Consider the following 24,220-nt stretch of genomic DNA (forward strand, 5'->3'; position numbering starts at 1 on the left):
CTGTATGTAGCTGTCCAGTTTTCCCAACACTATTTACTGAGGAGACCACCGTTTCCTCATTGTAGATTCTTGGTTCCCCGAGGGGCCATATCTGACTTCTTGGTATCCATCTAGTCCAGGATTAGTAAGTAAGGCATCTCACTCCTCCTATCAGAGGAACATTGACAATTAAAAAGTGTTTAAAAGGAAATGACCATGTGTAATTCTCCTATCTCCAAAATAAGCTTATCGTAGTGAAAAATAATGTAATCTGCCTTAATAATATGTGAGTATCACTTAAAAAGCATATATAAGCATAGGCATAATCAAGGGACACAGGATGTCTGAGAGATCAATAAGAAAATTACCTTCTTGCATTTAATATTTATCACTGTTGCTCAGGTCTAAAACAATATGCCCGATATGCCCCAAAGGAGTAGGGAAACAATTCGATATGGTCAAGAAAGAACTTGATGATGTTGTCATTAAAAACAAACAAACAAACAAACAAACAAACAAAAAACAACCACTGAGTGTGTATGTTAAAAGGAATATTTCCATCCTGAATTACGACAATCGGAAGTGTGATTCTCATCTGTAGGTATGTGAATGCTTAATAAGTAAAACCAAGTGAGAAGCCCCCAATGAATAGAGAAAACCAGGAATATAGTACTTTGTAATTAGGGTAGGAATTTAGTGGACATCTATTATCTTATTCTTATCCATCCATTCATCATACACAAAGTTACTGGGCTCCTATTAAGTGTCATTTACGTCTCTAAGCCCTGGGGATATAACAGTGAACAAGGCCCCGCGTTCATGTGCTTCCATTCACAGAAAAGAAATGGGCAATAACCAACAAACACATAAGTGAAAAGGTTAATTTCAGGCAGTGAAAAGTGTTATGCAGAGAATAAAATAAGGTTATATGAGGGCAAGTATAGAGAGACTGCACTCCAGATGAGTACTCAGAAAAAGCCTCCACAAGGAGGTGACTTTTATCCTGAGACTTGAATGACACGGAACTAGTCATGAACAGCTCTGATGGAAGGGCATTTGGGGCAGAGAGAACAGCTCGTAACTCAACCGTGGCACTGTTGACATTTTGGACAGGATATTTCTTTCTTTTGGGCAACTGTCATGTGCATTGCACGATGCTTATTTAGCAGCATCCCTGGGTGCTACCCACTAAGTACCTGCAGCAGCTCCCTCGCCCTTCCCACACTTACGACAATCCAAATGTCTCCAGACTTGGCCAAATGTCCCATAGGGGCAAAATTGTTTGTGAACCACTGAGCCAGAGTGAAGTCTCAGGTACGATCAAGCTTAAAGTGTCCAATATACTGAAACAAGGTCAACAAGGTTAACACTCACTTCCTCTATATGACAAATTATTTTCTATAATATTACATAGCACTCCATAAAAATCACTTTATTTATTCTTAAGTTATAAAATAGCTAGCAATTAAAGAAGAAGTTTTGACTTTACATTTTGAAGACAAATAAAAACTTTAAGTAGACACATAGAAAACAGAACTGAAGGAAGTCAACTCCTGTTTTTCGTCTTTACAAGCATCAGGTTGGCTACATACTGTGTCCAAAGAGAGCTTGAATGATCTCGAACAATTAAAAATTCACTCTTGGAACTAGCATGTGTGTAACTGAGTCCTCCCTAACTGCTGTATCTGGGAGAACTCCAAATTAACTTCTGTGTAAAATACAAAGTTCATTAAAGAATAAGGGATAAAAATATGCTCATTTACAGTTTACCAATATGCCATTGAAACTCTACATCCTTTCTGCAATTGTTTAGAACTCTGACCAACAAATGCTTTTTTTTTTTTCAAAGGAGTATTCAATCACCACATAGCTTAGAATTGCTGGCTCCTGGTGATATTAGGCAGAGTAAGTGGGTTTTATCATAGTTTTAAAATTTTCTGTGGCAAACGCATCCCCTTATTGTCCACACCCAGAGCTGACCTTTCCCCTCACTCTGTCCTTGGGGCAGGCAGGACCAAAGCATCTACAACTCTGGACGCTCAGGGTAAGGATTTAGGATTTTATTTTACTTGAATGGTAAATGTAGAAGAAAGCCAGTGAGGGGTATGGAGCAGAAGGATAACTTCAATTTCACTATGGTTTCTGATACAATCATGTTAGCAGTAGTGGAAGCAGGGAGATGAGTGAGAGGCTGATGTAGGACACCAGGAGAGCCCTTGCAGTGGCTGAGATGAGGTCAAGATGTCAGACAGAGCCTGGTGAGCCATGTGAGAAAAGGTAAAGCCCACAAGAGTGAGGTACAGGTCTGGAATCCAGAGGAGAGATCAGTAATGGGGATTTCCACATGGAAACCATTGGCAAGCATATGGTATTTAACACCTCAGGCATCCAGGGAGAGGGTAGCTAAGGGATGGGCCTCCTCGCAGACAAGGAGGAGCCAGTAGAGTGGGCAGGAGCAGTGACTGCGGGATGCCCATGCTTATAGATGAGGGAGTGGTTCTAGGTCACCTGGTGAGATGCTGACAGATTGTGGCCTGGCTTTGTACACTGGACGACCTTGGAGATGCCCATCTATGGAGTGATGGAACAAAAGTCCACATAATGGTAAGAGGCCATAGTTGTGGCAATAGGCAATGCTTTTGAGACATTTTGCTGAAGATAAGCAAAGAAATAGGACAGAAGCTGGAGGAATACATGGGACATTTATTTTCCTTTCTTCTAGTAATATCATTAACTTTTTTCAAGGAACTTATCCTCTTCCATGTTTGGTGCATGTGGTTCAAGAGAGGCTCAACCCCCTACTCTAGGGGTGAAGCAAGTGACCCAATATGACCAACTGGAACACCATATTTCATGCCACAGTGATTGGTTAAGACATGGGCACATGACTTGACTGCGTACAACTCAGAACTTCTTTGGAAGCTACAGGAAGTCACCTTTCTTTTCACCTGAATTTGACCTGAGAAGATGTATGTCTGGAACTGCAAGTAGCCATTACAGGGATTCTTAGAAAAAGATGAAATATTCTGTACTGAAAGATAAGAGTCCTTTGCCCAGATTTATCTACTCCTTGAGTCAGTAAATTTCCTTTTCTTCACTTTTTAATTTGAGTTTTCTGTTTGCTTGAAAGAAAGAGAGTAACTTACAAAATTTACAAAGAGCACCCATGTACAATTTGCATGAAGAAAAGCAGGATAGATATTATTTGTATTCATTTCTTAGGGCCACCATAACAAAGTACCACAAACAAGGTCGCTTAAAACAGGGGAAATTTATTCTCTCACGATTTTGGAAACTAGACATCCAAAATCAAATTGTCAGCAGAGCCATGCATGCTTCCCTTGCTGCTTCTGGGAGAGAATCTGTGCCATGCCTTTCGCTTGGTTTCTGGTGTCACCAGAAACCCCTGGTGGTCCTTGCCTTGGCTTATAGATGTTGCATTGTCATTTCTGCTCTGTTTTCACATGATGGTCTCCTTGTGTGTCTGTCCCTGTGTCACTTCTCCTCTTTGAATAAGAATGCCAGTCATATTAAATTAGGCCTACCTTGATGACCTCATCCTAACTTGATTATATCTGTAAGAACCTTATTTCCAAATAATGTCAAATTCACAGGTACTAGGGGTGAGGACTTCAACATATATTTTTAGGGAACTCAATTCAATCCATATTATTCTTATTGTTCCTGTTTTGCATATTATTTACATTTTACAAACAGACTAAACAACTTGCTCAGAATCATACAGTTACACTCAAACCTTGGTATTTTGATTTTAAGTTACATATTTTTAAGTGGTGGTATAAATAATTTCAGTTTGAATTTTAAGTGTGTAGTTTACGGATAGTTTCATTAAATTGCTCATTATTTCTCTTAGACTGTGGAAATAGCACTACATGGCTGTGTATGATAAACTAGGACTATTATTCATTCTTACAATCACCTTTTGCTTGAGGCCCATTTGTGATCCTTCTCTTGCACCGATACCATCCAAGAGGTAGAGTTCACTCTTTGATGTGGGGCTTCTTAGTAGACAATGCACCTCAAACACACCTGAGCACCACAACATGCTGGTGTCTCATGGTGCCTCATCAGTGAAGCACACACACTCCAGCATGAAGCCTTCACGTCAGTGGGAGCAACATCCTGGGCTCAGAGGTGATGCAAAAACATGGCTGGGCTGTTCCACTGGCTTTTTTGATACCTCAGGCCCCTGACCCCCACCCCAGGAAATGTGGTGGGTGTTAGTCTGAACCAGAAAATTTAAAGTCATCAAAAAAAAAGAATTAGATTCACACCAGTCAGGCAATTAGAATTCCAGAGAAATAGGGAGACTGAAAAAACCCTACATTTCTATAAGTGACAGACCCAAGTAGAGACTCTGAATTAAATTCAGGTATGTCATTCTTATAGCTTTTATCTCTTTTTAGGGATTGCACTCTTATTATTACAAAATGCTTCTTTTGCATATCAATAATCAAACTCCAACATGTAGCCAATTAAGTTTAAGGCTGCCCATGCCAATACAAAAGTTTACGTAATTAAAGTTAGAAGAAGAGGAAGGTTCCTAAAATATTGCTGATTTTTTTTAAGATATGTATTCATTTATTCATGAGAGACATAGAGAGAGGGCAGAGACACAGGCAGAGGGAGAAGCAGGCTCCTTGCAGGGAGCCTGAGGTGGGACTCGGTCCTGGGTCTCCAGGATCCATCATGCCCTGGGCTGATGGCAGGCGCTCAACCGCTGAGCCACCCAGGTGTCCCTCATAAAATATTGCTGATTTAAAAAAATAATCTATTTTCTGATTATTTTATGTGAGTGTCACATGTCCAGAAGCTAAAAGAAGTCAGGAAAAAGCACAGAAAAGCAGTTAATAAACATAAAAGAACATGATCATTTAGACTCTGTAAAATCCATGCCCTTGAGGGATAGTTTACATGGAAATTTTGATTCAGAGGTGGAGGGGAGGTGTCTGGATGTATTTGCATCATGTGGTCTCTAATTCTCCTAGAATGGGATAAAGGGAAAACTAGAAAGCTGATAATATTTTTTAAATCAGATGAGCCCCTGGAAATAAAATTAAAATTCATTGCATCTAGCATAGTTTTCAAGAAGCTCCTGGATATAGTTCCTGCTTACCTTTCCAATTGCAGGTCTCTCTCCGTCCCTCCTAGCCTCTGCTCCTAGGATGTTGACCCATTTACAGTTATATCTTTTGTTGCTCTTTAAAACGTTTTAGCATCTCTAAAACGTAGCACGAGTCCTAGACCATAGAGGGCACACAATAGATATTTGTTGAATTGGTGACTGAATGAACGGAAACCTAGCCATTCAGAATAGATTGAATCTCATTTATTCTTTCTGATTCCCTTGTACTATGGAGGGCAGGACTGTTGCTGTAGAAAACAGTAATAAATCTGGAAATGTGAGGAGCATCATTTTCTGGGAAAACAAGGGCATGTCAAAACTCCTCAGTCTGGTCTCGTAGAAAATTCCTCACCTCAGATGAGGAGAGAGGGCCTTAGGCATTTGAGACAATTGATTCATAACAGGAACTGAGACACTCGCTCACACTTTACCATATTGGAACATCTATATTATATGGCAGCTGACAATAAATGGGCTCACAAATCCTTTTCCAAATCTTAGTCTCACCAAATTATATTCACACTAGAAAATTTTTATTGCTCTTATTTCCCAGGGGTTCTATGCTTAGAGAATAGGAATACTCAGCTTCTTGGCTGCCAGCTGAGACATGCTACGATTTACCATGTACCGTGCCCTATAGAGTCCCCTACAGGATCAGGCTGATGCCACCCCCCCACCCCACCCCACTCCCCTGCCCCGGGGCCTCAGCCTGAAACACCTCCACCATGTGACTTCTTCCCTTTACCGTCCTGCTTCCCTTCCTCCTGACTGGTCTTCCCGAAAATACTTCCTTAATAAATCCCTTACACGCAAATCCTCATCTCATTTCTGGAGAAATCACAAGCATGTTTACTCTATGGGTGTATGAACATATATAAAATGTACATGCAACAATTCTCAAGGCCTTTTCAACCACGCTGAACTTGATTTGAAGTTCTCTACATATTTCTCATTGGAAAGTAAACTTCCAAAAATCTAGAAACAGCATGATGACATAGGTGTTCTTGGAATCCTAAGGACAATCCTTCTGTTTTTACAAGAAGTTGCCTGCTTCATGCATGGCTGTAGGTTTGGCTATTTGGCCTAGCCTCACTAAGTTAAACAAAAACAAGCATTATCAAATATGTAGATTTACTGGAGCCTCTGGCTTCAAGGAGCCTGATGAGTCATTCCTGGAGTCATTCCTGGCCAGCTCACATGCAGACCTCTTGCTGTATTAAGGCCATAGCTTTTGAGGTGGGTTTCCCTTGTTTTATTTTTAATCTAACACAAGCATTGCTAGCCACACCAATTAAAACAAGTAAAGAGTTAACCTTTGAAATGACCACAGTCCAGATGGTAGCATAAAAGTCATCAGAGCCATTTCATCTTCCAGAAGATTTATCACTGCTGAAACCCAAGTCTTTCACGTGAGTTTCTGTCACAGTGCTTAGTGCACACTCCCAGAAGGAGTCTGGTGTGTGCAGGTGTGACATGGCACCCATGAACACGGGTCGGGGCACCAGGCAAGAGTTGGGAGGCAGAAGATTAACTGGGAAAACCATGCAGTTTTCACCATTAGGGAAAAGATAGGCACCCTGGTGATGAGAATAATTAGAGCTCCTGGTGTCACCACTGCTTTGCTCCCCTGCTTTTTTCTCCTGTCTCCATATTCAGCTCTTTCCACATGCCTCTTTATAGCTATGACAGTTTCTTCTTTCTCTCTCAGTTCTGCCCCAGATGTTTGCCCATTCTCTACTCAAAAAGCCTGTTTCCCCCCTCAAAAGTTGTTCCTCAAAAATTATTATTTTCCTTCAGAAATCCGAAGCATTGGTGTGCTGGAAACCTGGAAAACGGGAATTCAAAGTGCTAGCTGGCTTGCTGGCATGAGGGCAGCATGCTCATGTGCTCATGTCCACATCTTGCTTCAGACACTCTGAAATCAAGTTTAAGAGCTTGGTCATGAAATTTTACAAAATGCTATAGAGAATTGAATTTAAATGATGCAACCACTTTATTTTCAGTACAATGTATTTTTAGCTGAAGGAAGCTTTAAGAGGAAAGCCGTATCTTTTATGGGATATCATGCTTGTCAAAAGCAATTAAATAGTACAAAGAGGCCTCGGAGAGGGCTCAAGTGTAATCTGGATATGGTTTGGGTACATGAATAAATATAAATTTGACAAAGCCTCCTCATATATGAAATGTAGACTAAAACATACTACTTTTGAAAAAAAATGAAGTTATTCAAATACTTTGATTTAAAATTGCTTCCACCAGTCATTGATTTATGAATGTAATTTGCCATGTAATTCCAAATGACTCTACACAGTGTGGAACTATTGAGGTAAAGGACACTTTAAAGATCTTATATAAACCAGAAAGACTTTATTTAAACTTTATATAGAGAGATGTTATTCATTGTTTAGTCCAAGAACCTCTTGTTTCAGACACTTGTCATTTAAATGACGAGATTTAAGAGAACACATGGCATTCTTAGGAAACAGGACCATGGTTGGTAACAAACAAAGAATTAATTTGTAGTTTCTTTAGTCAATATATTTCAAAACGATCTCACATATTGCTCATTCCTTTTAGACACATGATCTTAGGTCCATTTATACCATCGAGTCGGCCCAAAACAAAATTATTAGTCTTGTCAGCATCCCAAATTTGTGGCATAAAACAAGTACCCTTAGATTATGCTTATGAATTCTCTGAGTGGAAAATATGAAAAGGACACAGGAAAGCATGGGCATACAGGGCTCCATGCTGTCAGTGGCCTCAGCAGGGAAGACTGGAAGAGCCCAGCCTGAAGGATTCACTCCCAAGGTTGCTTCTTCACTCACATGTCTGGCTTCTGGGCTGGGCTGCTCAGAGCTGGGTTCCCTGGAGGTTGGCCCAGATACTGTTATGTGGCTCCTCCATGGGCCATGACTTCTCACAGCATGGCTAATAGGATCCAAGAAGGAACATTCCAAAAGCAAGTATTCTCAGAGCAAGGGTTCCAAGAGAACCAGATGGAAGCTGCCTGGCCTTTTCTCATCTAGTCTTGGAAGTTCTATAGCATCATTTCTGCCATATGTATTGTTTAAAGCACTCATAAGCCCACATAGATTCAAAGGGAAGAGTCTGTGAGAAGAGGGTCCAGGGATAGGTGGCTGCTTTAAAAACTACCACTAATAGTTTACTGCAAGATGAGAAAAATATGAGCTCAGTTTTGTATCCTGATTCTTTCATTACTAAGTGGGTGACCTTAGGCAATTGACCTGACTCTTCCTCACTGTACAAACACAGATCCTGGTCAATCACAGGGTTGCTACAGGCAGGCACAAATCCACATTAGAGTGCATCGGTGTGCATAAACACTTGGCTACTGTTAATCCTCTTCCTTGTTTTCTTAGCTACCATTACCTGCATCCTCAGGCAGGAGCATCCTCCATCTCCCTGCCATAATTCCATCAAAATCTGCACCCAAAGCCATGATTCAGAAGGTGGAATCTCCAGGGTGCTCCTCTGGGAAGAAATGCTAGATGCTCATTGAAGTTGCACCTTGCAGAGGCCACCTATTCCACCAAACCCAAGAGCCTATCCTTCCTGGCTCTGTTAGAATTCCAACTCTTCCTTCTGGTGACACCTGTAGAAGCCATTGACAGACATTCTTTAAGCCCTCAGGAATTTCCTTTTCCTTTAAAGAAAATGAAATGGAATTCCAGATCAGGGACCCACAGGATGGAATTTTTCTGAAGTATGTGTTTCTCTTCTACTTCCCATCCCCATCTAGTGCCAAATCAGTTGAGGAAAGGCATCCAGAGAAGGTAAAGGGCATGCTCAGCCTGGCTTTCCTTTCTGCCTAAGTTCTTTGAGCATATTACTCAAATCTGCTCCAGCCCCCAGAGTAGTTTCATTTATTACTGGAGCCAAAAAACACATAGAATATTCCAAAGGGGGAAGCTGGTGAAGACAATATTGTATCCAGTTATGACAACAGAGTGGCATGCTGAATGAGTTCTTCATTTATTGTTATTGTTGCAATTCTTTAGCAGCCTCACTGGTCTCCTTGCTGTCACTCCTGGTCTCCTTAGATTCACCTTCATATAAGAGTCAGAGATCCTTCTAGAAGCAGCCAAGCCATACTGCTGCCCTACTTAGGACCTGTGATGGTTTCCTACTGGAGTAAAGTCTAAGATCTCTGCAATGGCTTCCAAGGTCTTCCACAGCCAGCACAACTATTTCTCAGACTTCATTTCCCTCATTAGGCAGGGCCCACCAGGCTGACGTGTGAGGGTGCCCAGGCCCTGGGCTCAGAAGTGCCCCATACTTGGTTCAGTGCTCTGCTCTTGCTGTTTTGAAGGTTTTAGTAATTTTTGAACCCTGCATTTTCATTTTGCACTGGGTCTTGTAAATCACATAGTGGCTCTCACTGCAGCCATATGAGCCTCCTCAGTCTGCAAATGGACCAAGCACACAGCCACTCATGCTGCAGGGACAGCCAGGTGCTACTCCTCCCCGCTTCAGAGAAAGCTCCTGTGACGTGCACTCGGTTGCCTCTCTTCTTAGCCCCGGTCTCCCATCTCCCCACCAGAGCAGTTTTCTGTGACCACCATGTCCATGCTATCACTGCATCCCCACACACTGAAGCATTTCATCCTTAAAGCATCGTCTCCACCCATGCTATGGAATATATTTACTTAGATGGAGTTGTTTCTTGTTGTCCCCATAGAAGTTCCTCCAGGGCAGGGACTCACTGGGTATGGTCATTTCTTTGACCTTGGGCCCTAACACACTTGCTGGCACATAGCTATTTCTCTAGCTATTTTTGTTAAATTATTTCTCTAGCTGTTTTTGTTAAATTATTTTTCACTCAGACACACATGCTGCCCATCACACTATGAGCATATTTTAATTCTATGAATTTGGTTGTAAGAAGAGTTCAGAGAACACATTTGGAAATGCACCATTTTCTTTTCACTGTGATCACTTGACTTTTCTCAGGCTGCCACATATTCCCATTCAGCTTAATCTCTCTGTCTTCTTTTCCCTCTTTCTCTCTGCTTTGAGATGACTCTGTGCTCGGAACATTCAAGACATGAAGAAGTTGAGATTAGTTTTCTGACTTTGGAGAGAGAAACAAGATAAGTCATAGGAGGTATCAGAATGAGGCTCTAATTCATCCTGAACTGGACCACCTCAGCTAGAGGAGGTGGCAACAACCTCACGCCCTGACTACTGACCCCAGTGCCTTGCCACAACCCATGCAGCAGCCAGAGGTGCCTTTGATATCAGTTAGGCCAAACTCATAACATTTGGTGTTCTTTCAGGAAGGAAAAGATGTTTCAGGTTAGAATTAGAGAGGAGGGGAAGGGCAGACAGGGAAATGGAGAAGAAGGGGGGGAAGGAAATAATAAAAGGTGTACTTGAATCATTCTAGCATTTGATGAGGAAAGTAATTTCTTGAGGTCGCAAAACTGATTAGTTTAGGCCACGCGCAAAAATTCACATTTTCTGACTTTCTCTTTGATATTAAATATCCTTTAATTGGAAGAAATGCTTATTGACATCTAGGTTTCCTTGGCAGAGTTCCAGTGATGTCACATCTTTTATCCTCCTATTCTCTTTGCACCTTGGATGGACAGAAATCTTAGGTGCTTGGCATACTGTCATTGTTGGTCCACTCATGCCCTCCTATCATTTGTATGTAGGGTTGTTTTTAATAATTGTATCAACTCACACAATGTCACCACCCAACTCAGAAATGAGAATGCTGGCAACAGTGCCATCATCTGAGTGGTTCTGCACATCCTGGCCCCTTTCCTCTCCCCAAGCCCCAAACCTGTGATGGTCATGATCCTGAGTCCTGTGTTCCTTATTCCCTTTATTTGAAACAAAAATTTTATTTCTGGAATCTATGGCATTCCTACATGTGTTCTCAAAAGGCATATTTAGTTTGAGTTGTTCTTATCTGAGTATAAAATATCAAGTTGTAGGTAATTTTTCAAGACCAGCCCAGAAAGAGGAACTGACTATGTGCGAGGACCAAATCCTCCTGCATCAGGTGGGCTGTGGGGGCCCCTACCATTAGCTAGATCTGGCCCTGAAATGACCCACCAACATGAGAGGCCTGTTGGACCACTCCTCCCTCCGCGGAGAGAAGCTGACAACACCAGAACACACAAGCCTCTTCCTGGGTTTGCTTTTCTTCCAAGAGCCCACCTGTGCTCCGGGCAGGGCTTCCAGCCACCCACTTTGTGGGGCTGCTCACTCCCCCACCTGTGCAAACACAGGGCTTCCTGTCACCACGTGGCCCGAGCAGTGCAGGGCTGCAGCCTCGGAGCTTCACATTTTTAATTTCCTAATGAGAACGATCGGAGGCCTGGAAAACAGCTGTTATCCCAGGGGCCACGACACAACGTAATTCAATTGCACCTTTATGATTTCTGTCTTGTCCTTCGCAATTTCCCACAAACCTAAAACGTGTTTTACTCCTCACTTTCTGTCTCAAAGCAATCGCAGCATTTGGCCTCCATGGAGACTCTTGCATCGTGGAATGGCTTTTACCCCACAAATCCCGAGTGGAAACAAGAGGATATTGAGTTACTCACAAAATCATGGTGCGACACAGAGACACTGAGGCTGCGAGGACAACCCAGTCATAGATAGGGTTCCCTTCCATGTCCTCTGTCACCGCCTATAATTAACCACAAGAGGCTGAGGGTGCCTGGCTGACTCAGTCAGTAGAGCACACGTCTCTTGATATCAGGGTTGTGAGTTAGAGCCCCACCTTGGGTGTGGAGATTACTTAAAACTAAAATCTTTAACAAAAATAAAAAAACAAGAGGCTGATGTGTCATGATGAGTAGAAGGAACAAAGCTTAGATGTCAGAAAAAAAAATGAGTTCAAATCCCATCAGTGCTGGTCCCTCGTTGTGTGACCTTGAACTTCTCAGAGTTACTTTCCTGATCTGAAGGGTGGAGCCAGATACCTACTCCACCTTGAGGAAGGTGCAGAATGGTGAGCTCACACAACCTGTCATGTGGTTATGGCCTAGGTGCTTCATCACTGGGAACCTTTCTCATTTCCTCACATGGAGCCTGCAGCTCCCTGACCCCTGTGCCTCTCTGTTCTGATCCATTACACGTCACGGTCAGATGAATCATCCCAGAGCAGCATTTGTGTATATCACGTTTCCCTTCCTCCCTAACCAAACCCACACCTCTAAACAACAATAGAAACCTGTGGTTTCCCAATGGCTTCAAGATGTCCAAAGCCTGTGAATTGGCCCTGCTGCTCCACCACAGTTTAGAATCAATGCACCCCTTTGCCATGGCCTTTTATTACTTCTACACCTGAATCCTGTGTTCTCAGAAAACTTGCTCTCTGAATGTGCCAGAAGCATGTCAGGCTCTTCTCTACCTCTGCACCTTGCAATCATACTTTTCCCTTTGCACACATTGTTTGCCTCCTCCTTGTCACTGGTATACATTGTACCCTTCCTTGGAGATGCAAGTAAAGGCTCCACTTCTCTACTTTCCCCCTCACTTTCTGTTGAGACAGTTGAGACCAGTTAATGTGTCTTACCTTGTTTTGGCATTAGTCATTTGTGTATGTGGCAGCTGGCACCTCGCATGGGTTCTGTGATGTTCAGAAGTACATGGTGATGATTGCACATAAAAAAGCACACACTGCAAAGACATTCTGCTTAGAAACGCCTTCATAAATTCATCTGGAATTCAACTCTTACCAATTTCCTTCCATTAAATTTTTTCAAAATTTTTATCAATAGCCAGATTGAAATGATCAAACATTGAGTTTGTGTTGCTGTTAGGGTGTGTGTGTATGAGTTTGTGTGTGCGTTTTAGAGAGCTCCATTGATGAGGTTTAGCTTCACATCAGCCCCAGTGAGAAACAGTCATCTTCACTCTGCTCTCCTTGGCTGTTCTCAGGTGATAAGCTTTCATCAGACCACATTGGTTGTTCAACCATCCAAAATTATACTGAAATTTAGGGAAAATAACTGAAGGGAAAATGAGACTGACAATAGCTGACCATTTCCACCCTTTTTTGAGCAGATAACCTCCTGCAATGAATAGTTTAATCTTGTAATAAAATATGCCAAGGTGAGTTGACCTCCCAGAATTCGCTGGCAGGGGCTGGGGGGATGACTGGCAATGTTGGCAGTAAAATAACATGGGGAAGTGTTTCACTGAAGTTCTAAACTTGGTTGTTTAGATTTCAGGCATTCTTAGTAAAAGTTATACCTAAACCTGAACTTGGACAAAGGCCAAAAATTTATGCATTAGTACCATATCCAAAATATCTGGGAATGTTGTCAAGTATCCCTGTGCAATGGTGTGGCCAGAACAATATGAATTTGAAATAATTAAACAGTAATACCTTAAGTCAGAGGGTTTTTTAGGAGGTTGTTAATTGTTGTCCATTTTTTCTACCTAATGCAGGAAGAGTTTTAAGTCTCAGCTCCAAAAAGGAAGGCGCTGATCTAGCTCAGAGATTTGCAATGTCTTCCTTGTACAGAAGGTGGCTAATACTCTCAGAATAAAGCCTCTATCAAGGAGAATAGTTGCTTATGGAGCCTTCAGAGGTTAGCCTGAGGGAAACATGCTCTGTCACATGGCCAGAGCAGCCCTTGTAGCCCATAGGAAGGATTAAGGCAGGCAGAACAATCCAAAGTTGTAGAACCGGTACTGAGGTCCAATTTAAGATGGCTGATGGAACACACATCAGGCTTAGTGAACAGCTAGTCCAGATGGAGCCTGTCAGAAAACACTTGGGGATATTTTTTCATAAAACTAATTGCATCCCAAGTGCATTCAAACATATTCAGAGGAGATCATACAACTAGGGGAGTGTTTAGTTTTGAATTAATGATAAGTCAACGGGAAGCTAAGAAAATGAAAAAATAAGTAGCTCAATATTATCTCTGGGACAAAGTATTATTTAAGAAAGGAAAAGCTTCCATGGTACACTGCAGACATCAGTTTTATATACCATTTTCATTGTCATAATTATATAAACAATAAATATTAATCTATTTAAAATTACCACATAACTACTTTGGAGGATGGGGGGGGGCATGGGTAGCAAGTATGCAGTGAGATGGTGAGGGTGGGCGAAAAGGAGATAGAGAGTGGAATATTCATATTCCAAATTGGAAACTCAATAGAGAATGTCTAAATATGAAATATCAGAAGTATGTTATTCACATATTATGGTTGTTTGTGGGAAAAAGAAAACAGGATTAAAAAAAAAAAACAAACACCCAACTATATGGATGAAAATACAGGCTATGCTTGCTTTAATAAAAAACAAAACATGGCAGCCTGGGTGGCTCAGTAGTTTAGCGCCACCTTCGGCCCAGGTTGTGATCCTGAAGATCCAGGATTGAGTCCCACGTTGGGCTCCCTGCATGGAGACTGCTTCTCCCTCTGCCTGTGTCTCTACCTTTCTCTTGCTCTGTGTCTCTCATGAATAAATAAATAAAATATTTTTAAAAATAAAAAATAGGGTAGCCCTGGTGGCGCAGCGGTTTAGTGCCGCCTGCAGCCCGGGGTGTGATCCTGGAGACCCGGGATCGAGTCCCACATCAGGCTTCCTGCATGGAGCCTGCTTCTCCCTCTGCCTGTGTCTCTGCCTCTCTCTCGCTCTCTCTGAATAAATAAATAAATAAATCTTTAAAAAAAACATTTAAAAAAAACATTTAAAAAAATAAATAAAAAATAAAAAACAAAACAAAAACTTCAAAATACAAACCCTCAAATGAAGTAGGTATTTCTTGCTCTCTGGTTTGAAATGGTCCAGAGAGAAGCAATTTGTGTTGAAGGGTTGGCTTTATGACCCCCAAATGTGGCTTCCATCTCTGGGACCACAGTAGCCATTCTAGTTCTTATCATGCCAGCCAGCAGGAGGGGGCAGTGGGTCAGGGAAGCACATGTGCATACCTTGATGGGAACATGCCCTGGAAGTAGTACAGACCCACTGGCCAGACTGTGGGCGCATGGCCTTACCAAGCTACAAGGGAGCCCGGGAAGTGCAGTAACCAGCTGTTGGCCAGGTGCTCTGCTAAAACACAGAAATCCTATTATGAAAGAAGGCAGGAACTAATGTCAGGGCTCAACCAGCAGCCTCTGTCAAATAAACTTTGTAGAATTATTTTATTCTTTTAACCAAGTGCCTATGTAACTCCAATACAAATAAAAATGGAATTTAAGACATGGTACCTTAAGATCGTCTTTTGAACAGTGGAATAAATGATCTAAACATAGAGAGAGTGTCCTGAAGCAGAATGCAGACATCCCCAGAATAGACAGTACAGATGGCGTGGAGCCCAGAGGACCCAGTCCTGTTTGGTACCATTTGGGGATGCTTATAGCTCCTTTTCTGGTATGAATATGCTCTACATTCTGCAAGGATGCAAGAACTCTCAGCAGCTCAGGGAACAAGTCTTTCATTCCTAAAGGGGCATCTGAGCAATGCATTGCAACATCTACTCTCTGAGACTCTGTGAAATCAATCATTCAGATTTGGGTTCCACGAGGAGTGGCTCTTGTATGTCTCTAGAGGAGTAATTCAATGGTGGTGATCTCATTAGAACTACAGAGAGGTTGGGAGGTTCTGGAGGATTTGCATGGAAGCTGCATGTATGTAGCAACTATGCTCTTTGGCTTAGGTTGTATTTTTACTGGAAGTGGCTTTAGGACAGCTGTTGGGGATTAAAGGGAAGGGACCTTAAAATATAGGCAAACCAGATGATATCTATGATTATACTTTATTTTCATCTGCGCTTTCAGGTGATCAGTCAACAATTGTTTGTTAACATATAAAGAACTCTTATCAGGAGTTTAGGCTCCAGAAGAAACAAAAGTGAGGGCTTCAAATAACCCTATCTCTATCTGCCTGAGAGGGTGCATTCATTACCACAAGGAGTGTTAGAAGTAAGTCTGCTCCAGAGAAAAAGAGTGGTGTGACAACACGTGGTTGGTAAGAAGTTTTCCACTGGCACATCCTTCTTTGACCTGACAGTCCCAGCAGTCCAATATCTCCTGGAATGATGCCCTAGGGATAGAATTCTGCCCTGTAGTCCCCAACAAATGGAGGGCAGGCCGGCTCTGTCACCTCTGTCACCTGATCCTGATGTCAAAATTTCATCATGACCACATCACACTGAGTATTTCCTGCAATGGGCTTGTCTGCATTTCTAAAAAGGCAAGAGAATGGGGCAGAAGTTGAATGATTTTCTGTGCTTACCTGCAAGTACATGTTTGAGTGTAGCTGGCAGAATGTGATCTGAGTTTTGTTTTCATTTAAACATATGTCTTGGTGGTGAGGTTGTCTTGGGGAAGGGACGTAGACCTATAACTGCTAGAAGCTACTAATATTCTTCAAAAGAATGTCATAATTGTGAATAGTAGTCTAGGGGCTGAGGAACTGAATGATGCCTCATATTACTGCTAGTTAACTGTTCCAACAGTTAACCTGCAAAGTAATAACTGAAACAAATGAGATTATCAACACATTGGTTTAGTGCAATGACTGATTATAAAAACAAACTACCCTGTTTTAGAAATTCAGTGCAGGCTCTACAAAATAACAAAGTAAATCTAACTTGACTATTCTAGATAGTTGACACTTATACGGTCTCTGCTACTAGACTTGGTCTCGGGCAGGCTCAGTAAATATGGCTCAGGCTCTAGAACGAAGTCTTTCATTTACTTGATGATCCATGGCACGGCTGTGGAAGACTGCTGCGTTTCACTCTGAGATGTGAAAATCAAGAGGATTCTAATGGGAGATGCTCACAGAAAAGTGAATATAAAGTCCTATTTTGGCTCATGTGGCCTTGGAAGACCTGGTCCCAGCAGTTCTACTTGGCCACTTGGTCAGTTGCCATGAGACAAAAATCACTTCATCCAAATATCGACTACAAGAGCATTAAAGGAGCCGGAGAATAAAAGTGACCGACCATCAACATGATAGTAATCTTCAGAGTTAGACCCAACTTCCCACTGCTTCTTCCCCAATACCCGCAAGTGGGGTAAGACTCTCCTCCTCCTGACCCCTGAGGACTTGCCCACAGATTTTACATGTTGGCTCAGGATTTTCTGGTTGTTCCTCTCTCCTCATGAACCCTCCCCACACTTCAATAAATCTCTTCTTCGTCCACAAGACAAAGATGCCTCCCCCAGCTGTGTTTGCCAACATGATCCCTTTGTCTAAACTGCATTCACTTGGCCGCTTTATGTATCTCATGCTTTTTCTTCTGGAGATTCCCAAGTCCCAGAAAACTTCACTAGGGAGGAACTTGCCACCTTTGCCTCACCTGTCCAAGTCATCTCCACATGCCTAACACAAAGCTGAGAGTTCAGGGGATCCTCAGTGTGTGCTTGCTGAGTCTCAGAGGTTGGAAACTCCTAACACTTAGGCTGTGAGGCAGGGAGCAGCTGGGCTAAGGGAAAGGAAACTAGGGAAGGAGTTCAGGTTCCAATGATTGTTTTTTTATTGGAGTTTAATTTGCCAACATATAGCATAACACCCAGTGCTCATCCCGCCAAGTGCCCCCCTCAGTGCCCATCACCCAGTCACCCCAACCCTCTGCCCACCTCCTTTTCCATTACCCCTTGTTTGTTTCCCAGAGTTAGGTGTCTCTCATGTTTTGTCACCCTCACTGATATTTTCACTCATTTTCTCTCCGTTCCCCTTTATTCCCTTTCACTATCTTTTATGGTCTCATTCATTTGGGGAATATATAAAAAAAACAATGATTTTTTTTAAAAGTGGTACTAGTAAGCTCGCTTCAGCAGCACATATACTAAAATTGTAATGACACAGAGATTGGCATGGCCCCTGCACAAGGATGACATGCAAATCTGTGAAATGTTCCACATTTAAAATAAATACATAAATAAAAATTTAAAAATAATAAATAAACAAAAAGCGGTACTAGCAAAACAGAACTGCCATTGGATCTGTAGGCATCAAGTTTGCAAATCCTGGTCTCCAAGTATTAACAAGCAATGCCTGCACTAGGAAAACAAATCTGTAAATGGAACAGCAGAGAAACATTACTTGCTTTGTTCTGGACTTCTCCCCTTGACCCATGTTTGTTTCTGGACAAAGGGGCACCCCAGGAAGCCACGTTCAGACTGCGTAAAGGTGTAAAGGCATTTCCCTGTAAAGGGGCCATTATGCCAAGGGAGTTGGTGTTTTCTGGGTCTCACCCTGACCCTGAGCCTTGCTTTTTTCCCTTCTGGAATCTATGCTGGGTCTTTGCTCAGATACAGTCTGCCATGCAGCTATGGGGTAGGTGTCAAAGGGCGGGTTGGCAAAGGGTGGAAATCCGCCGACCCTTTCTCTCCATGCAGTGCTGTTTGGGGGCAGAAACCAGCTTGTACTTCTTTCCTAAGGATATGGGATGGGGATGTTGGCATTTGGGAGAACAGAGAGATCTAGGTCAAAGGCTGGTTGAAGAAGAAGGTAGAAATATCTTTCTCCTGAAAGAAGACTAAATTTGGAGATGTACCTCCAAAGATGTGGGAAAACGGGAGTCTTTAGTTTTGATGAGAACAAGAAATGAAAGATAATTGAGAGATGAATGCAAATATCTTTCAGTTTGCTCTTTTGAAGATACTCATCTAAAAATAAGGTCATGTGGAGAGGAAAGGACATATGTGACTGTTGCTATCGACAGCCCTTTAGGGGCCAGGAGATATGGAACAAAATGTATTCAGGAAGAGATTTCTCTCTGAAAACCATTACTCACTGCCCTGCTGCCACTCTGAGGTCACTGAGAGCTGCAGTTTTGCTGCTGTGAAACTGTTTACATCCAAGAAGACACAGGGACACAAGGTCATGGGAGGTAAGCAAGCCTGGAGACCTCAAAGTCAAAAGACAATAAACACAGGAACTTTCAGGGCTTTTAAAGAAGCTCAATCAGGCCAAACAAAGTCCCACTTCAGATGTAGATCCACAACATCTTGTAGCAGATGGAAATAGAAGTGGAGCAAGAGTCATTCCAAATGGAAGTACTGTTAAGTTTTACCAGGACCAATGTGGACAGCAGAGAGTTAAAGCCTCTGGAATGGTTCTTCAAACGTGTGTGGACAAGACTGAACACTCAGCTGGCCTGGAGCAGAGGGATTCAATTCAGGAGCAACCTTCCAAGGAGACCTCCAAGAACCCAGTTTATAGGAACACCTTTTTCAGAAAATTCATAAAATGTAACAAGTTGCCACTGAAGCAACGGAAAGAACATTCAGTGAAATGACCAGGAGTGGGTGGAGGCCCAATGTGGAGGGGACTCATCTATGACTGAATAGGTATTTTGTCAGCAAATATTTGGTCTGTTTAATTGAAATGCATTTGTAGCAAGTCAATTCCTACCCCCAAAAAAGTTAAAATATTCTCCCTGGAAATAATATGGAATTCTGTCCTAAATTTGACCACTCACATAAAGCAATCTGAATAAACATGGCGGGCCTTGGCACCCATCTGAAACATCGTCTGCTAAGAAGAGAATGTTCTTAATACTCCTGGAACTCTGAGAAAAGCTACAGTATGCTTGGCTTCATGGAAGCCCAGGGTCCCCATCCACAGCCCATCCCCCTTCTTCCACTCTCACCATCTGGCGCTAAAGGTCTTCATCCATCACAAAAGCAGATCTGACTCACTTCTTATGTACTGAGAATCACAGCAACTTTTCTTTGAAATTCAACTTTAAGGAATATAGGAAAGTCTATTTTTAATCAGAGGAAAACCTCAAGCTGAGTAAAAATTACTTCACAGGTCCTGTTGAATGTAGACTAGAATCACTTTTGAGGTGATCATCAATTTTATGGAACTGATATACACCAGAATGAGCTTCTATCCTGCTTTATAATCAATCAGTTAATCAACAAGCCCAAGGGGGGTCAACAAGCCCAAGGGGACTAGGAGACCTATGCATTCTCTGTCATCCTGCATGAGGTTATGGAGAACAGAGGGTCACTGTGTAGTAGCTGAATGTTCAGGGCTGGAGTTAAGTGATTTTAAGCACAGAATTAAAATGATCAGGTAGAGAGAAGGAAATGCAGAATGACACAACCAACTACTTCTTGAAAAGAAAACAGCCAGTACCTGGTGTCCTCGTCAGCTGTTATTTATTTTAAAATGTGGTGGATTATGATGTCTTTGAGAAAATCTTTACACTTAACAAGCATTTCTAAAAATATGTGTACAACCATAGAACACACCAGAAAATGCATTTTGTCAAGTTTATGCACATTTATTTTCTGTATTTTTTCCTGAAATCACCACGCATTAATATTTTTCAAAAATTTCTTTCTAATATTCTCTTTAAAAGTCCTAATTCTAGTTTATTACACTTTTTTAAAATTTTTATTTATTCATGATAGTTACAGAGAGAGAGGCACAGAGACACAGGCAGAGGGAGAAGCAGGCTCCGTGCACCGGGAGCCCGATGTGGGACTCGATCCCAGGTCTCCAGGATCGCGCCCTGGGCCAAAGGCAGGCGCCAAACCGCTGCGCCACCCAGGGATCCCAGTTTATTACACTTTTTTTTTTTTAATTTTTTTTATTTATTTACGATAGTCATACAGAGAGAGAGAAAGGCAGAGACACAGGCAGAGGGAGAAGCAGGCTCCATGCACCGGGAGCCCTACGTGGGATTCGATCCCGGGTCTCCAGGATCACGCCCTGAGCCAAAGGCAGGCGCCAAACCGCTGCGCCACCCAGGGATTCCCCCCAGTTTATTACACTTTGAAACAACTTTCTTTACCCAGATCCAGCTAGATTCCAGAGCCTATTTCACATGCCAGATTAAAAGTTTTCTTGTACAAGATCATTTCTATTAGACTTGAAGTTCTTGGGTTTATTATTTATAAGTTATTTAATTTAATTTTTGTAAGTTATTTTAAAGAAAAACTAAGCTTTGAAATTTAACCACCTTACTTGTTGTTGTCAAGACTATAATCCCATGAATGTGGCTCTGAAAAATAACATTTGATAGTATTTCTTTAATGCATAAAATTATAAAGAATCTACTGATGTTCTGTAACCCTACCACACAGATAATCTCAGATAACATATTTTTAAAAATTAATTCATGTAATTAATGAAAAATTCAAGCTCTATAGGAAGTTACATAATGAAGGTAATATTGTACTTCATCTCATCCAAAGTTATTAGTAATTTCTTATAGTTCTTCCAGAAAACATTTTTTCTCACACGTCAAAATATGCATCGCACATACATATACATAAACATCGCAGAAACACATACTTTAAAAGTTTTATAGGAGGATCATGTGATCAATATCTAGAGTGCTTCATCTGGTTTGTTTTCACGTAATAAGATGTCTTGAAGAACTTTCCATGTTAGCACAATTCTGTTTGGATGCTGTATATATATCCAATTTATTCTACAATATATTTCAGTAACTCTTTGTTAATTGGCATTTAAGTAGTTTCCAGGTTTTTCTGATTTAAAAAATGCTGACTGAAGATCCTTTTATAGCTTGGCTTATAAAAAAAAAAGGGGGGGGGAATCCCTGGGTGGCGCAGCGGTTTAGCGCCTGCCTTTGGCCCAGGGCGTGATCCTGGAGACCCGGGATCGAATCCCATGTCAGGCTCCCGGTGCATGGAGCCTGCTTCTCCCTCTGCCTGTGTCTCTGCCTCTCTCTCTCTCTCTGTGACTATCATAAATAAATAAAATAATTAAAAAAAAGAAGAGTGTATTAGTAGATTAAATTCCTAGAAGTGGAATTTTTTTTTAAAGTTTATTTTTTCAATCTATTCTAACCTTTAATATCACCTACAATTTAGAGGGAGAAAGCTGTCTAATTTTGCTTAAGTTAGGAAGAAAAAAAATGAAAAGCATCGATGACAACAAATGAATCGGTCCAGCTGCCTTGATTCATTTCAAATTCAAGTGGGAGATGCTTATCTTAAAGGGATGCTTCAAATGAAGTCCTTAACAATGTTTTTCTCACTCTGGAATAATAAAAAATGAGCTATCAGGTGAGTAGCATCTGCTGTTTAGCAGGCTGTGGAAAGAGTTCCATGATATGGCCATCTAAAAATCGTCAGTACCCCATCAGATCTTTCTGATTAAGTCACGCTGAAGGCAACAGCTATCTGGTCTCTCTCAGATAAAATTTATGTGAAGCTGTTTGGCCTGGGCCTCAACAGGATTCACCAAGGAGATTTCTTTGGATAAAATAACTCCCCCCTGCATATCATCTAAGTGGTCCCCAAGTCATGTGTAATTTTATGAGACCTAGATGTTGTAGAAGAGAAGCCAGTTTTAGAATCTTGCTTTCATTAAGTGCAGAATGTTCATCCTACTGGGAAAAACTCAACTCCTTTTGCCAGTATTAGCAGCCAGACCAAACCTTCTGTATATCAGCACCATATGACAGATTCAAATTATGCCTAAGTCACTGGGGTTGGCAGAGATTGAAGGGGACTGTGTCCTTAAAAAGAGCAAAATTGCTGATGTAAGTCTGAATATAGAAGTCTCATTTTAGGAAAAAGAAAGTTTTCTGGGCGAGGCTAGATCTGCTCCATAGATCAGGCCAGGCAAATCCCCACAAGGCCAGGCCCTTGGGTGTTTCTAAGAACAGCAGACCACTGACGCCCCTTTACTCCATCCCAGCCGGCTTGTGAGCCCAGCTGGGTTCCCCTAGGTGATTATCTTTAGGACATTTCTGGGAGTTTGAGATTACTAGCACTCCATAATTTCCTTTAATTTAGTGGTGGATAGAAACCATTCTTCCACAGGTTTTCTGTGCTCTTAGTAAATGAATAGTCAGAATTTGGGTGGATAGAAAAGCAGGCAAATGATGTGGTAAATGATATATTTCCGTTCCTGAGAGATTCCTACTGAAAATTTGATATTGATCTCAAATAGCAAACAGAAATAAAAAATATGACAAATGGAAGATTGCAGAAATAGGTGGAGATACCAATGAGTTGAGTGGAATTGAACTGCTTTGATTAGGTGTGCGGTTCCATTTTATTCATTAAGCCTTTTAGCAATTATTTTTGAGCACCTATGCACCAGACTCTTCTAGTTCTAGGCATACAAAGATTTTATACCATAAATAGTTAAAGTGATACTTTGAGCTTAAAATGGTTTCTATCACAACTACTACAGGACAACCTGTGGGCTGGACAGGGGTAGCCCCGGCGGCCCAGTGATCTAGTGCCGCCTTCTGCCCAGGGTGTGCTCCTGGGGTCCCGGGATCGAGTCCCACATCAGGTTTCCTGCATGGAGCCTGCTTCTCCCTCTGCCTATGTCTCTGCCTCTCTCTCTCCACTCCCCCCTCTCTCTGTGTCTCTCATGAATAAATAAATAAAATCTTAAAAAAAAAAAAAACAAAACAGTGGGCTGGACAAATAGAGCAACAACAGGGGCAAAGACATACCAGATAAATAGTAATAAAAAAAAAAAGAGGGTAAGAAAAAAAGCTGGGTTTTTAAAATATAATATAAAATTAATATTTGTAGTCAAAAACACTTCTTTATAATAGAAGAATATATTTTTTGAAATCCAAGGAATATTTATAAAATTAACCATATATTAGGCACATATATCTCAATAAATGTAAAAAAGTATTTTTAAAAATGCAGATCACACTCCCTGATCACAATACAAGTGAATCAATTAGGAAAAGAAAAAAGGCCATAGATGCAATGAACCTCTGGATCAAACCATACCTGAAAATAATTTAACTTTGGACTTTTTGGTTATTTACACCAGAACCTCCTACTCCACCTTTTTAAAATCAAGCTTTCTATTACTTACATCAAAAATATTGTATTATCATCTGGAAATCCTATTTCAGTCTAATTATAAATAAAATGTGACTAAATAATAAAGGTATTTGCAGACTGAGCTTAACTCTCATATGGCTTTTCTTGGGATGAGCAATACTGGATTCTGAGACATAGCAAACTGAACCCAGGAGAATGACAAGTTCCAGAAGGCAGCTGTACAGCAAACCTAGGAGAACAATCAGTGCGGGGGAGCTAGGTGTCCAGGAAGGACATATCTTGAAAAAGATTTCATACATTTGATAGTATTCTTTGAGAATGGGGGGAATA

The 24,220-nt window shown here is 41.4% G+C and overlaps 1 pseudogene; it reads left to right on the forward strand.

The window, feature by feature from the left end:
- Positions 1-17,908: 17,908 nt before the first annotated feature.
- On the forward strand, positions 17,909-18,008 carry LOC129501062 (U6 spliceosomal RNA; annotated as a pseudogene).
- Positions 18,009-24,220: the final 6,212 nt, after the last annotated feature.

The sequence above is a fragment of the Nyctereutes procyonoides genome, unplaced genomic scaffold (genome assembly GCF_905146905.1).
Source record: "Nyctereutes procyonoides isolate TBG_1078 unplaced genomic scaffold, NYPRO_anot_genome, whole genome shotgun sequence".
In the NCBI taxonomy this organism is placed as follows: Eukaryota; Metazoa; Chordata; class Mammalia; order Carnivora; family Canidae; genus Nyctereutes; species Nyctereutes procyonoides.